The 15898-nt window shown below is 43.8% G+C and overlaps 1 protein-coding gene across 3 annotated transcripts in view; it reads left to right on the forward strand.

The window, feature by feature from the left end:
- FOXR1 (forkhead box R1) overlaps positions 1 to 15898 on the forward strand; it is a 57651-nt gene that overhangs the window by 5937 nt on the left and 35816 nt on the right. The window contains exon 1 of one of the 3 annotated variants that reach the window (XM_078682199.1): positions 331 to 455. The exons of the other annotated variants lie outside the window; for them this stretch is intronic. The gene's annotated coding sequence lies outside the window, so the exon portion shown is untranslated. Of the gene's footprint in view, positions 1 to 330; positions 456 to 15898 lie in introns of those variants that run through there. 3 annotated transcript variants of the gene reach the window in all.

Consider the following 15898-nt stretch of genomic DNA (forward strand, 5'->3'; position numbering starts at 1 on the left):
GACCCGGATCTGACTTCAGATTAATTTTAAGTAAATGTCTTCTGAAGAGCTGGCATGGCGCCAATCCTTGTGGAACCATGTTGCCAAGCGTGCAAATCCGGACGCTTCACTTGTCCAGCTCGACTTCCTGGGCAGCGGCAATTTTTCCCACCTGCCCCTTGATTCATTCTCCTCTACTTTGGATAGCGTCACTCCAGCACCCAAGTCCATCCTGCCTCCTGAAATCAAATGAACACCACCAGGACTACTGCAATCCACGTATTCAGGCCCTGTTACCTGGATATTTACAACCTCCGAACATCATTCCCCCCCCCCGTCGGAGTGCTCACAGTTGCCCCAATTTGCCTGATTCTCACGGCCTTCACCCTTGTTGTCTGGATCACTGCAGCATTATCCTTCCAGCACTATATGTGATTTAGTAACCATCGTCCTGAAGATGACTTGGAATTGAACAGGTAAAAACGCCGTCGACTACTCGGCGCAAACCGTGGCGTCTGTGGGGGTCAATCAATTCAGTCTAAATCATAAACTTGACTTATGTTGATCTGTCTTGTATCATTGACCTCATAACTACTTGTTTTTACAGTTTTTTTCGCTGTTCACAAACACTAGCACGTTCAGTGAACACTCGGTTGTTATGGTTACTTTAAGTAAAATTGTACTGTAGTGCTGATACAACTACTTACAAATAACACCTTGTATTGCACGAAACTTGCTGGTCTCCCTTTCTTTTCTTCTCCTCCCGCAAGTGATTTATACACTTTTTTAATTGCCCTTGCAAACGACTACCTGTTGAGACACTGTTCTTTTTGTTATATACTCCACCGGACTCAACTGGGTTAACAGGTTTACTCCTGTACTTTGTATTCTTGGGATCACGTGATGTCAGCATGAAGGGACTCGGTCACCATTTAATATCAGTACCTATGGGCCCAAATCCAGACTAACTCATAGTCCTTTAACTGCCCTCCTAACCTTCCATCGAGACAAACAAATTAGCAACGCAGAACACAAAACAGAACTCTCTGAGGAGTCGTGGTAACAGGTCATGACCTTTTCGTTCTCTCACTCACACATGTCCACAACAAAAAGAAAGGGACACATAGCAAGTTTACAATATTTGTTGAAACTAATTTGCTCTGTCATGAAGAAACTGTGCTGTAATTAGGAGACAGATACAAATCAATAATGCTATTAGCACAGTTAATAAACTGTACACAATGAAAGGGCCTGTCATACAGAATGACAAATCAACCTAAGGTTTGTGTTCAACAAGAAGTGTATCTCACTGGATGTCCTTGCAACGTGTAATTCAAAAGTTTCTCGAGCAGATGTTAGTGGTACTTCTTTTTGAAACAATAGTGTGTTGAGTCTGCTTAGCTTGTTGAAATATGCCTTCAAAATTGGAATGGAAGACCAGAACGAGCTCACCAGCACCCCTGGCGTGAGGGAGAGGGGGGGAGGGGGAGTAGGACATTATTACAACAGGTGATGAGTTGGGAAACTGATAAAATGTAAGGGATCCCAGCTCATATTCTGCAACAGTCCTGATCACTAAGCCTTAAATAACTTCCATTTGAGAGGACTGTAACAAGTGGGAGTATTGCAGGGGCTGGTTTTCTGTTTAGATAGCAGCTCAAATTCGCTACTCATCCTTTACATGCGCCGTGAATGGTCACATGTTTGCATACAAGGGACTGTCAGATAGAAGAGTCTTATTTCTTTCCAGTAAGGAAGGCCTCCTCTTTGGCACGTTCACAATGACACGAAAATAGAAGTGACCATAATTCATGAATGAAGCTGCCTCCTAGGGGTTTATATCTTCTGACTGGGAAATGTTTTTTGTTTTTTTATATATATATATATATATAGTTTTTTTATTCAAGCTTGAATATGTATCCACAGAATAACAGACAAAATAATTTGTGGCGCCCGATTATACATTAAAGACAGTTCACAACTCAAATCATAAGAGCAAAGAAGAAGGGGAGTAAGAGGGGAACATATGAGATCTTAAGAGGTCAAAATAATCACAATTAAAACATAAGGGATTATAAAGCAAAACCAAAAAGCATAAACAGATCCTGCACAGCATACCCGACCCAGACACTGCACGGCAGAGGAGAAGCAGAGCCCTCGCTATCTAGTGCCTAAGCCACTCCACCACGGGAGCCCAAATCTTCTGACCCAGCTCCGCCTCCGTCTTCCCCACCTAAGAAAAACGGCTGACCCTAGATTATGGAGGGCCAGGATCCTTGCTCTCCAGTTTACAAAAGTTGGGGCACATGGACTGATCCATTCGGAAGTGATGCAAAGCCGCACTAGGGACATAGCAATAAACAGGAGGGCGGAAGCAGGTCTTGATCGCTCCAACAAACCGTTGCTTTCACATCCAAATATGACAACCTCTGGTGATAGAACAACAGGAATATTAAGCCTAGAATTGATAAATAGCTCAACATCTTGAAGAAACAGTGCAAGTTTGGGGCAGCCAAAAAACATATGTACATTGTTGGCGGCTAAGAGACCACATCTCAGACAACAGTGACCACCTCTACTGCCCCATTTGAAGATTTTGGCCGGGGTATAAAGATCGAATAAGGCCATGTAGCTTTGAGAATGCAAACTACCTGATACCAAAACACTGCTTGCTAATTTGAGAGCCTGGGAAATGTCCAACCCTGTCGTGCTCAACTTAGCCTCCCACTTAGCGTTTTGGAAAGAGAGATCATATGGAAGACCAGAAAGCAAATACTGGTATACTACCCCAATTATTGACCTCCACAAGATCAGTTCCCAAAAGCATGTTCCTATTAAACAAAGTGGCAACGTGATCCTTCATTTTATCTACATAACTTCGTAGCTGTAAATATTTTTAAAAACTCATGCGTATTAAGGTGGAACTTATCCTTTAAAAAAAAAAGGAGGCCATTTTCCCTTCATACCCTAAATCCCCCAGAGATCCTAACCCCTGTGATACCCACCTAAATGTGGTCTTGTGAATCTTGAAAGATGGAGGGTAGTAGTCTGGCTGCGGTAAAGGGTGTATAATAGTTAATATTAGGGATCAACCATTTGCGCCGGATCTTGCGCCAGACTGAAAACAACGATACAATGAACTTAAACTTGGTCTTCTTATAATAACTGGGTTCTAAAACCCGCAGCAGGATCCCCTTCGCATCCTCTCCTAACCCTATTTAAAAAATTGAGGGTCTACAGGACGGTGGCAACACCGCCTTGTCGCCAAACAATGGTAAAGCAAAGTGTTGAAGGAGTGCTGACCAGCGATAGAGCACCAGATTCGGCACCGACCAGCCCCCTCGGTCCCTCGGGAGGTGCATCCACTTAGCTGCCCTTCGAGGGTGATGGTACCCCCACAGAAATCAGTTGCAACTCCTTTCAGTTCGAGCGAGGCTTGATTGTGTAAATTCAAGTGGGATGGTTCTGAATAGATATATAAACTTTGGTAAAACCAACATTTTAAGGACATTGCCCCTACCATACAGAGAAAGATGTAAATTATCTAATCCAACTAAAGTGGAATTGACTGAATCGATAAACTGGAATTGACTGAATCAACAATCGGCCAAATATTTAGGTCTGGAATGTTCTCAACTAGGGCAGTGATTTTGACTCCTAGGTATGTTGCGATTTGAACCACGGGTGCTCCGGAAGGGCCCATGGTGGCTGACTGAACCACCTGAGTTTTGGAGACATTGAGTTTGTAACCAGAGAGCTGCCCAAACTGTTCTGCTAGGTTTTTAATTGCCGGAAAAGCTGATGCTGCATCGATGGTCAAAACTATAATGTCGTCCGCGTAGGCCAACAGCTTATACCCTGGGGCATTGACCCTAACCGAGAGAATATTTGAAGATCCCTCGATTTTGCTTAAAAAGGGGTCAATATAGAGGGCAAACAACAGGGGCGAGCAGGGGCAACCCAGCCTGGTGCCCCTGCTGATGCCGAACGAGCTTGATACAAGACCAGAGACATTGAGAGTAGCCTCTGGAGCAATGTAGAGTGATTGCACCGCCTGAATAAACTCAGAGCTAAACCCCTTCCACCGAAGGACTGCCCAGAGGAACCCCCAGGCGACCCTGTTGAACGCCTTCTCAGCATCCAACAGGATCACTCCGAGGGGGGATTTAGTAACCTGGGCCCAATCCAGACGTGCGATGACGCGGCGGACATGTTCAGCCGTGTCCCTACCTGGAATAAAGCCGTGCTGGCGTAATGAAACTAGTGGAGAAATCGCCGCGGCCAGTCTAGTAGATAACATTTTTTTAATATATTTTACTATCTGTATTGATTAAGGATATCGGGCGATATGAGGCAGTATCAAATTCCGGTTTATCTTTCTTTTTAAAAAGAATTATGGTTGTTTGGCGGCAAGAATCGGGTATACAACCAAGCTGTGCCCCTCTAAAAGTTATAACAAGGTTCACCCGGATCGCTCATCGAAACACACTATAGAATTCCAGGGGAATGGCGTCTCGGCCAGCAGCTTTACCATTAGCTAGTGAGTTGATTGCTTGCTCGACCTCATCCCATTCTATAGGGGCAGAAAGAACTTCGTTCTGTTGGGCCGTTACTTGGAGGGTATTGAGATCCTGTAAAAAGGACCCGGCCTCAGATTCTAAATTCAGCCCGTTTACTTCCTCTGTATATAGTGAACAATAAAACTGCCATTACGCCCTCCGATGTATCCTGAACATGGCCTTGGGAATCCTGAATCCTAGTGATACGATTGGCTAGACCCCTCTGCTGGAGTCGCTTGGCCAGGACCCTGACAGATTTTTCACCAAACTCAAACATCACAGTGCGGAACTGTAAGAACTTCGCGGCGAGGTCATCGCCAAAGTACTCCAGTAGGGAGGCCCTGATTTTGGCAACCAATAACTGACTTTGAGCTGTGTCCCGGCCCTCCTTGATGGCACATATTAATTGGACCTCTGCACCCTCAGATCCTCAATACGTCTATTAGTTTGATCTTTAATTGTCCTCTGCCGAAAGGCCGAAAAGCTCTTTGTTTCCCCCCGGACTGCAGCTTTTAGCGTATCCCAAACAGTAGAGCAGGTGGCAGTCCCTCTATTAATATCTAGAAATTCCGATATCCAATTCGTCATATGTTCTACGTACGAATGTTCTAATAATAACTTTCTTTCAAATGTCCACGCTCTTGGACTACTGGGCCTGCTGGTGAGGACACACTCAATAATCAAAGGGTTATGGTCTGACATGCTTTTCGAGGGGACAGAGATGGAAGTAGACTCAGCAAGCTGATCAGACATAAAGAAATAATCTAATCGAGCCATTTTATTGTGGGGAGCAGAGAAATATGTGTAGCCATCATGATGTTTATTATGATGAAACCAAAGATCAATCAGACAGTGCTCTTGAACCAGAGCTTGAAGTGCCCGAAAGACTCTAGGTTTCTTACCTACATATCTTTTACCCCCAGCTAAATTAAAATCGGCGGACAGATTAATATTCATATCCCAACAGAACCCAATAGGATGAGACCAAAGAGCCAATTGTACGTTCAATTGATGCAGGACTACTGGGTCGTCCAGGTTTCAACAATAAACAGTACACATAGTTAAAGGACTACCTTTGATTACCAGCTCGGTATTTACCCATCTCCCACTACTATCTTGAGTGGTTTTTCTACATGTCCCTAACCCCCGTCTTAGTAAGACTGCCACCCCTCTAATCATGGAGGTTTGGCGGGAACACCCAATTAGGTCAAACCCAGGGATTTTCAAATAGTTGCGTTTACTCCAGGGGACATGGGTTTCTTGCAAGCACAATACATCTATACGCATGGCCTGGACAACTCTCGAAAACAAGGCCCTTTTCTTGCCATCATTCAGCCCACATATATTCCAAGATCCTATCCGAAGTTTACCCTGCGCCTATTTCTTTCAGAAAACAAGAAGCCTATGCTGGCTAATAGAAATAAAGCAGTTTTGAACCACACGTCACAAAATAAACATATCCTAAAACTACCTAAGTTGGTCAGAGTGCCACAATTGTGGTGTGAACAATTCTCAAAAATAAGTTAATCAAAGCACCACGATTATACAGTAAATTCAAGCTTTTTTTAATTTTTGAACTCCCCAACCTTGAGCCCACCCACCTGCGACCGCCTTATCCCACCACCCCCCCATGCAAGGCAACAGGACCTAGGTCCTTGTGATCGAAGAGCTGGTTTGACGCAAGCACCCCCGGTGTCATCACCCTACCAATAATACCAATGGGGGATACGCCCATGGAGAAAGAAACAAAACAGAAAGCCAATAAAAACATATGACATTTCCCCAACAAAAGAGCAGTACCCCCCTTGAGGGAAAAAAGGGGTTCCCGAAGAAAAAAATCAACATCAGAGAGCAAAGCTCGAGAGCCTAAAGTGAATCCAAAAATGCTTTAGCCTGGACTTCAGAGACAAAAAAACTGGTCTGGCCCTGAAAAATAATTTTAAGTTTAGAAGGGAAAAGCAAAAATACTTGAGCTCCCTTCGATTGAAAGGGTGCTATTAACTGCCGGAGCTGCCACCTCCGTTCGACAGTTGCTGGGCAAAAGTCGGGCCTTTGCCGGCCCGTCTCCTATCTGGCCTAGCTGAATCATATAGCTTTTCCCTGGCTAAAAAGCTACTCGGACATATTAAAATGGCACGAGGCCTATCATCCATTTGACCAGACCGCTGCTTCTGCTTAAACGGAAATCGATGAGCTCGCTAAATTTCAAGTTGCCAGTCCCACTGTTTGATGTCCAGGAAGGCTTCCGTGAACAATTCGGCCACAAACTGCCTGACGTCCAACCCTTCAATCCCTTCCGGAACTCCCAGGATTCTCAGATTGTTCCTCCGTGCCCTGTTTTCAAGAACGGTTAGTTTCCACTGGATATTGTCCCTTTGAGATTTGTTAAGATCTGTGACACCTCTTTGAGTAGCCATGTCATCTTCTAGGGTGGAAATCCTTTCTTCTGCCTCCCCATTTCTGGAAGCAATGTCCGCACATGATTTAGCTACTCTTCGAATAGAGTTTTGCACCCTGCGGCATGCTCCCTGGGTTCGGGCACTCTCCTGCCGGGTTTCTTCGCGATGTGCCATAATTGTCTGATTACCGCAAGAGTCATCTCACCTGGGGGTGGATGGGAGGAATTTACCCCGTTCCCACTCCCTGGATCAGTAGTGTTGCCATCTAGACCAGACTGCGTGGAAAATGAGTAGTCCCAGACTAGAGAGCCAGTATTCGAACCGGATGCTGAGGGCCCCTGATCTTTAGGTGCCTTACAAACTGTACAAAGTTCGTTAGATAGTGCATCTGAGTTAAGTCCCTCGCTAATTCGCCAATCGCCCAGCTCGCTGTCTTCATCACCAGTCCATTCCTTATCCACTTATCCACCCCACCATCATCCTCGGAGGACCCAGTATGATCTGATAAAAAATAAAATGTATCGCCTTCTGTGTCACCATTGGAGTTCACCAAGACATCCTGTAAAGCAGCTTGAAGTGTATCGCCATGGATAGTCATATTTTGCTGTGAGGTCTCCGTAACCTTTTGAGCAGGGGGGGTAACTGAAATTTCTGTAATTCCTGTAGTTTCCGTAGAGCCAGTCGGGACTACAACTCCCAGCAGGCCACTGGGATGAGCCTTATTGTCTGACTGGCCTACACTGTTAACGGAGGCTCCAGATTTAGTGTTACAGCTGACCCCCCCCCCCCGACGTCCAGCTCATCAGCCTTGCCTACTAAGCCCCCCCTTGCTAGCATCCACAACTGGTGGCCCCAGAGAAGATAAAGAAACATCTGCATCCGCCTTACCAGCAAGAGAGAGTGTCAGAGCTTTAGTAGAAACAATTGCAGGTTGGCCCCGTTTATTTTTAATAACCTGTTGTGGTGTCTTGGGTACTTGTGGAGTCTTGTTCTTATCCGCCTGGGATTTGAACATCGCCGGTAGAGTCTGCCTGGCCTTTACCATTGATGGAGCCGATGTCTCGTGGGCGTCTGTAGGCTCACCTCCGCGCTCTCGCTGGCTCCAGGTCCCGCTCCCAATGTCAAAGCTGCAGGGGATTGCACCGCCGCACCGGGCTTCACAGATCCAGCACCCCGGGGCGCCGTGACACGTCCAGTAGATACTGTATTCTTCCCCTGTCCTATCGGCGGCATTGCTGGACGTGAAAGTTAAGCTGCTGAGACGCCAATAAACACCCGGAGCAGCAGGCAGCCGAGCGCGTCCTCGGAGACAAAATCCAGCAGGTAAGTCGGCTTCTGTACGCAAGGTGCCAACACAGCATTACGTGTTTTTTTTCAATTCTAAAAGTATAGCTGCTGACGACTGAAAGGCATGAACTAATGGAATCCCATCACTTTTTTTTCGGAAACCATGAAACAACAGGGTTTGGCGAGTCGACCAGGGGAGAATGCTCTGACCAGCTCACTCGGCCGAGTGACCGGCCGCCATCTTGCCAGGGAAATGTTTCATGCAAGCTGTTAATTGAAATGTTGATCTTAGTAATGATTTTACGCCTTGTTTTAACCAGACAGCAGAAGGAGTTTCTGCTGTTGTAAATGGGAGCTGTTTTAACTTCTGTAAGTGCAACATTGTGTACATGGCATCATTTTCCCCCATCAATTATTGTGTGTAAACTTAAAGGGCAAAAATAGGTGACTGGAATTTTGGTAACGCCAGGCTACGTGCCCATTTGTGAGGGTTGGTAGTGTCCAGCTGAACTGCATAATACATCTAAGCTGACGTTGCCCATGATTAGGGCTCCCGGTTTTATGGTAATTTTTTTTTGTTGCCATTTCCGTCTGTATTTATCCATCTTTATTTTTTGGGCATTTTTTCTGTATTTATCCACATTTATTTTTGTCACAAGCAAAAGACAATGCTACAGCTAGTATTTTTCCACATTTATTTAAATTGTGAATGCACACATGCGCTCGGTTGTTATTCGTCAACACTATACATAAATACCAACAAAGGAGTGACTAAATGGAAATAAAAATGGTGCTACAAAAATTAAATTGTGATGTCTGTTTTTTCTCCGTACTATGAATGTGGTCATTACACCCACATGCACATGTACAAGGTATTTTCTATCTATCTCCCTGTGAGTACCCAACAGGCTCCCCTCTTAGGAGGATACCTCCTGTGTGCAATTATACCTCTAGACTATCATAAGGGGAAGGGGAAGATCATTTCTTTTATTGAAGGACCCTCACTCACCACTAGTTGGTGACATGCTTCATCATTGGGTCCCCGCTGGGGTGACCGAATGTCCCCCCAGCGTGCTACAACGCCTGGTTACAGCGGAGCGGGTTGTGGTGAGTGTAACAGTGCCCACATTAGAAAGTGACTATAAATGAGTGTGCAAGTATATTAAAAAATGCAGAAGTTGGGACCTTTACAAAAATCTTTAATAATGGCCAACCTGCATTGGGTTAAAAACAAAGTGGACGGACTGCACTAGGTTCTGAGTTAAGGAACCGGAGTCCTGTTAGATATCAAAAATGGTCAACATGTTTCTGCTGCTTTGGTTGCAATTTGCTCAGCATTCGTCAGGACCTACCAAAAAGTCCTCCGGTGGTGTGCGCGCAATAAGGCGTACCCTCCCGTGAGGCTTTACGTGTAAAAAATTGTTTTTCTAATGTGGTAATTCACCAGTCAGTTTCCGTAGTTATCCACTACCATTTGTAGGAATAAACCAAAAACTTAACAAGAGGCATAAACACGCCCCTTCGATGAGGACAGCGTGGGTTCCCTTCACGCGGTGTCTATTTTGGCTCCCCGTGGTATACCTGCTCTCTCGGCTGCTGTCTCCCGGAAGACAGCAGCCGAGAGAGCAGGTATACCATTTTTGATATCTAACAGGACTCCGGTTCCTTAACTCAGAACCTAGTGCAGTCCGTCCACTTTGTTTTTAACCCAATGCAGGTTGGCCATTATTAAAGATTTTTGTAAAGGTCACAACTTCTGCATTTTTTAATACACTTGCACACTCATTTATAGTCACTTTCTAATTTGGGCACTGTTACACTCACCACATCCCGCTCCGCTGTAACCAGGCGTTGTAGCACGCTGGGGGGACATTAGGTCACCCCAGCGGGGACCCAATGATGAAGCATGTCACCAACTAGTGGTGAGTGAGGGTCCTTCAATAAAAGAAATGATCTTCCCCTTCCCCTTATGATAGTCTAGAGGTATAATTGCACACGGGAGGTATCCTCCTAAGAGGGGAGCCTGTTGGGTACTCACAGGGAGATAGATAGAAAATACCTTGTACATGTGCATGTGGGTGTAATGACCACATTCATAGTACGGAGAAAAACAGACTTCACTTTGTAGCACCATTTTTATTTCCATTTAGTCACTCTGTTGGTATTTATGAATCTGATTGGGGCACAGGAGTGTCAACTCATGCCCTCTCTCTTTTGTTGGTATTGACATTCGTCAACACTATACATTTATCTGAAAACGTTGCCATTTGCAGAATGTCCAAAATATGCTTAAAAGTGCTATCACAAGCCATTTGTCTCAGAGCCTAGCAGTTTCTGCCATCAGCAGAGTGCCACATCCTCTTCCCCACTGAACACCTTACTGCCCCACTGAGAGAAACTCACACTGCCTTCAGCTGCAACCCAATTGTGCCCCGCTATAAATACCTGAAAGCAATTCAATTCAAATTTCCTCTGAAAGAGTCCTTAAAGTCCATCTCTTCAGATTTAAAAGCTTTAAATGTGGGAACCCCTGAGCCAGCATCCCTCCTTGCATAGCTGGGTATTGTGGAGTGTAAAGGTGCAGGGGAGAGACTAGAGCAATTTAAACTGGCTCACTTGAGCTTGTCAAAAATATAATTTCAGCCAAACTCAAGAAGCCTTAACCAAGCAGAGTGCAAAGGACTTTGTGTAAAGTCGACGCTTTAATATTGTAATAAAGTATTTATTTAGATCAGCACAGTACAACCAGTACGCTGGGTCCCACGTTCCCGGCCGCAGCATGGAGGGGCACCTCTTTTGTAGCCCAAAAGGGGTGAAAAGCCCCCTCCCCCCAGGAATGCAGGGGATTAAGAGAAGTTTTAGATTAAAAAAAAAAACCCGAGAAACAAACAGAGAGCTTTATTGTGCGTGCGCTGAGAAATGAGACAAGAGGTTGAAGCACCACAATGAAATGGACCCAAAAAAAGAAGAAAGACTTTTATTGCATATGTGTTTGTGGCTGTGTTCCAACTTTTTCGACAAACAGGATACGAGGCATGCTGTTCCCGCCAGGGCTCCATATAGTCGTTGTGGTGATTGCAAGGCACTGCCTTACTGTTTCTCCCTCGTTATACACCACAATCCTCACAATTCCTAATTATACAGAATCCTACACACATTTGAAAGTTAGGTGCAAACCGGGCACTCCAACACAGAATCTGCTCTTGTAAAACCCAGTCTGCGAGGAAAGGACGGGTGCTGGAGCAATCGACAGAGTGAAGAGGCAGGGGCTGAGGGGTGAACAATAAAGCCTCATTAATGGTTTTTCAAAGACCTGTGAAGTACTTGGGTGCGGCTGTGTGTGCGAGCGCCGGGAAGCTGTCTCAACCGGGCTGACACCTCTTAACCCTCTAAGGAGGGGGAGACACCAGATGGTTGGGGTGTGATTCTTTTGAAGTCAATGAAAAAATATACTAGTATTTTCCCGTTTTTATATATAAATACAGATAAAGGAAAACTTGTTTTCCGTCTGTATTTATATGTAAAAATCCGTTTAAACGGAAAACCGGGAGCCCTACCCATGATACAATGTCGGCATGTCACTTTGCATTATAACAAGGAGGACACAATGTTATTCAAATTATAAATATGAGAAGACTGCTTGTTAATACTGTTAACAACAGCAAGCACTTTATCCAAATTATCTTAATCAGTTTATCTTAAATGTGCAGCAGCTTCCTTTTGTTACAATTTCCAAATTTCATTATATGTAGCATAAATAAATATTTTAGAACGTGGAGGCTTAGGGCCTAATAAAAAAAATCAGATACAATCCATATCTTCAGACAGCAGAGAGAGAAAACTGCACACAGTGTGGAATGTTCCAGCCATTGTTAACACAATTTCCCCAAATAATCGGTTGTAACCATACCTGAATTTTGGAATAGGAGTAAGGGGGGTCTGGCCTGCTTGCCTTAAACCCTGGTGTAGAATTCAGAAAATGAGCATGACAAGCATTTGTGTCCACTGGCCACAATAATCGCCCTTGAGCATTTGTAAGTGAGGAATTAAATGTACCATTCTGCAACATACTGTTCAGTTGTTCTTCAGTGAAATTTGTAATGATTTTGCCAATTTTCAAAGCAGGCAATTGAGGTAACATTTGGGGCATTCATGTCTTTAATTTTAGCTAGTCCCAGACATGTAGTTTGTTGAACAGTATCATTCAGGAAGATCATTTGTGTTGGAATTAAACATGCTCATAACAATGTTTGCGTCCTCTGAACTTGCCATGGTTTGGTACCCCCAAATCAATTTCATGTCATTCATACCTTTCCAATAATCATAAACCCGTAACAGCGAATTGTGTGACAATCAAAGCAGTATATATGAGCATGGTTTGTGTAAGCATATATTTGTTTGGAGCAGTAGGGACTAACTTAAAGTAATATGAAGTTGGATCTGATGCATCATATCCTAAAAAATATGTACATTTGCCCATGTGTGTTTTAGAACTCCCTTGCGGGGGAGTGTGGCAGTTTAATTACAAATGGTGCGCTGGACAGTAGCGCGATGCAGATACTGATGTCTAAAATGTATGAAAAAATAAAAATTCTCGATAATTCGCAGAATTCATGTACAAATCCTCTGACTCAAAAACAGTATAATATTCCAGCTGCAAGAGCATGGAGTTTACAGTTTCAACATCCCAGTCATCAGAATGTAACCCAGGTACTATTCATCACCCATAGAAACCCTAAACACACGTGGTATCCATAAGACCGAATATATCAAAGGGAACTTTATCCCAAACAACTGAAATGTTTATGAGGGGCAAGTCTCTTTTTAGTTTATGTGAAGAATGTGGGGCCAGCGCCCTATCAACCAGTTCTGTAGCAGAGCATTCTGTAAGATAGTTGCCCTTAATTAATAAAAAACAAATCACAAATCCAATCCAAAAAAATAGTAAAACCAAGGAAAGTGTAATCCAAACATTTTATCCAAGGTCGAACCAGGTAAGTGCGATTCAGCCTTGAAATAAAAATACAGATCTGTAAAAGAGGAGTGTCTAAAACAGAACAACTGTCAGAATAAAAATTAACTTGATTCATATAATATCCAGAAACCGTTAGTTGAAAAACTGGTGGAGCAGGTGCTGCATCTGGACTAGAAGAATCTGGAAGGAATTAATCCAAATAATGTGGATCTGTATACACAAAATCGCTGCAGAACACTTTGCAGCTATGGCAGTACTCCTTTGTCACATCTCTGGATGCGGATGCATAGATTAATTGTAGTGCATGATTCACCCCCCAGCTAGCGGGGAAACGGTTTCAGTGTTAGTCATTTGCTGCAGAGGAATTTCCTGCATGGTAGCCAGAATAGAGTGGGAACTACCAAGGGCTCCTCATGGCCATATGGCATAGTTTGATATGATCAAGGGAGACCAATCAATTGTCTTTAGAACCAGGAAGTGGTGGCAAGATAACTGTTCTTATACCTTGAACGCCAAGGACTGACACTGGTGCTCGGTATGAAGGGCCAAACTCCTTCTCCACCGCCACCTTCTCTAGCCCGAGATCATCTTCAATTTTCAGAATCCAACCAGAAGGTCCAGGTTTCTCCTAGATACTTTTAGAGACCGAAGCTTTCAACTGCTCGTTGGATTGGGTGTTACGGAATTCTTGTAGATCCTGTAAGGTAGCACAACGATTATCTACGTCAGAGGGTGTGGCTGCCGCCCCAATATCTGGAATTTCAAGGTCTGAAATTTACATTTTGAGGCTAAAAAGGACTTTGTTTGGGGTTCAAACACCGAGAGATCTTTCCAGGAGGTTATTTAATGCCCTTTGAACCCCATAAACATGATGGCTTCAACTACACCCAGTGCCTAATACTCTAGCTGTTAAGGACTGATTTAAGTCATGGTTCATCCTTTCCACAGCAGAATTGCCCTCGAGCCGGTATGGAGAAGCATAATGCATCTGTACACGCAGGGTAGCCATAGAATATCAATAAGCTTTAGAAGCATAGGCATGGCCATTGCCAGAGTGGAGTGTACTGCATGCATTTGTCCAGATAAAGGCTTGCATGTCTTTAATACCAGTTTGACCGTCAGTCGAGCGATGTCGCCAAACCCAGAGAAACTTGGAGCAAGAGCCAACTGCAACTAAAATACATTTTAATGCAGTATCTGAAATTAGTGGACCACAATTCTCCAGGTAAACAGCATGGCTTATTAGAGATTAACAGGTGAGTCTGTAGTGGACGAGCCACTGAGGAAGCCTTAATTTGTTGAAAAATGTCACAACACAGTACATATTTGTTTAGCCTGTTGGTATAAACCATGCCACTAGTAATGTTGCTGTAGCAGTAAAATAGTGGCTGCCACACCAACATGTGCAGAAAAAACAGTTATGCACACCGATCACTAAATCAAGCCTGCTGTCTTGGTTTGGTATCAAACTATCGCCATCCTTTGGAATAGTTACAAAGGGAATATTGTGTTCACTTAAGTGGTGGGTATATTTAGAAGGAAACCCTTTAAGTAAAGGTGTGCCATCTTTATTTGCGTTCGCGGCAGCCAAGATATCACCATCTATCCTCGTTTTTAGAATGAATAATTGCTGCAACAGTAGCAGTTGAAACTGCAGATTTGGCAGCTTCATCTGCCAGAGAATTCACTACAACGTGTGTTCCCACACGCTGATGACTCAAAGTATATATAACATGAGTCTTTGGCAACCTGTCTTTGTGTTCTGCCACTTTAACCCAAAGCGTTTTATGGTTGATTGTGTTGCCTTCTAGAATCTTTGAATCCATTCTGCCACCAGAAATGTAAATTATCATTAAAGGACTACGCCCAGTAATTCCAATCACACACAATAAGTGTGGGGTATTTATGATCTGTATGTTCAGTGCAAGAATCAAAGCTTTAAGTTCAGCCAACTGCGCAGTGCAGTCCTCCAGGGACTGCATGCAAGTTTTTTGTGGTTGGATGTTTCCGTCCAACATCACTCCAACAACAGTGGTGCATGATGCTGAGTATTGCTATTTAGAACCTATAGCAAGTAACCATCCGTGTAAACAACATATTTATACTGTTCAAGCTGTAGGAGAGAATTGGGCATGGGGTAGACATTCTCATACTGGAGTAATTCTTGTGTCGGTAAAGACGGAAAGAAGATGCAGTCTACATCAACAGCTTTTAAGGATGTTGCCCACTATATCTATCTAGGTTGCAGGACTTTAGGGTTAGAAACACTTGCTTTTGTTATAGCCTCTGAGGCTGGCATAGGAGTGACAACAATAATGCGTTTACCTTGTGCAGGAGGCCGTTCTTTAAGGATATCCATCTGCACTGCAATCAGTATTTTTTCAGTGGAAGTTAAATGCATTTCCGCACTGGAATATAAATGCAATTTATATACCATCGGCACTATTTCACCTTCTTTAAAAGTGACCTAAATAAATTAAAGTGCACCTGGATTACTAGGTTTGTCGTATTTACATGTGTATGTAAGGGACGTGTGGCAAGTAAGTCGGATTGTAAGGATCTTCCTGTGTTAGGATGTTCTGATGTCCAAAGTGAATTGGAAAAATCTGGATAAATTAATTCATTGCGATTTTACTCGTTGTGCATAATCCGGAATGTATGTTCTGCCAAAATTAAGAAATTCTAATAAAGATTGTAAT

This window comes from Lissotriton helveticus, chromosome 3_1 (genome assembly GCF_964261635.1).
Source record: "Lissotriton helveticus chromosome 3_1, aLisHel1.1, whole genome shotgun sequence".
In the NCBI taxonomy this organism is placed as follows: Eukaryota; Metazoa; Chordata; class Amphibia; order Caudata; family Salamandridae; genus Lissotriton; species Lissotriton helveticus.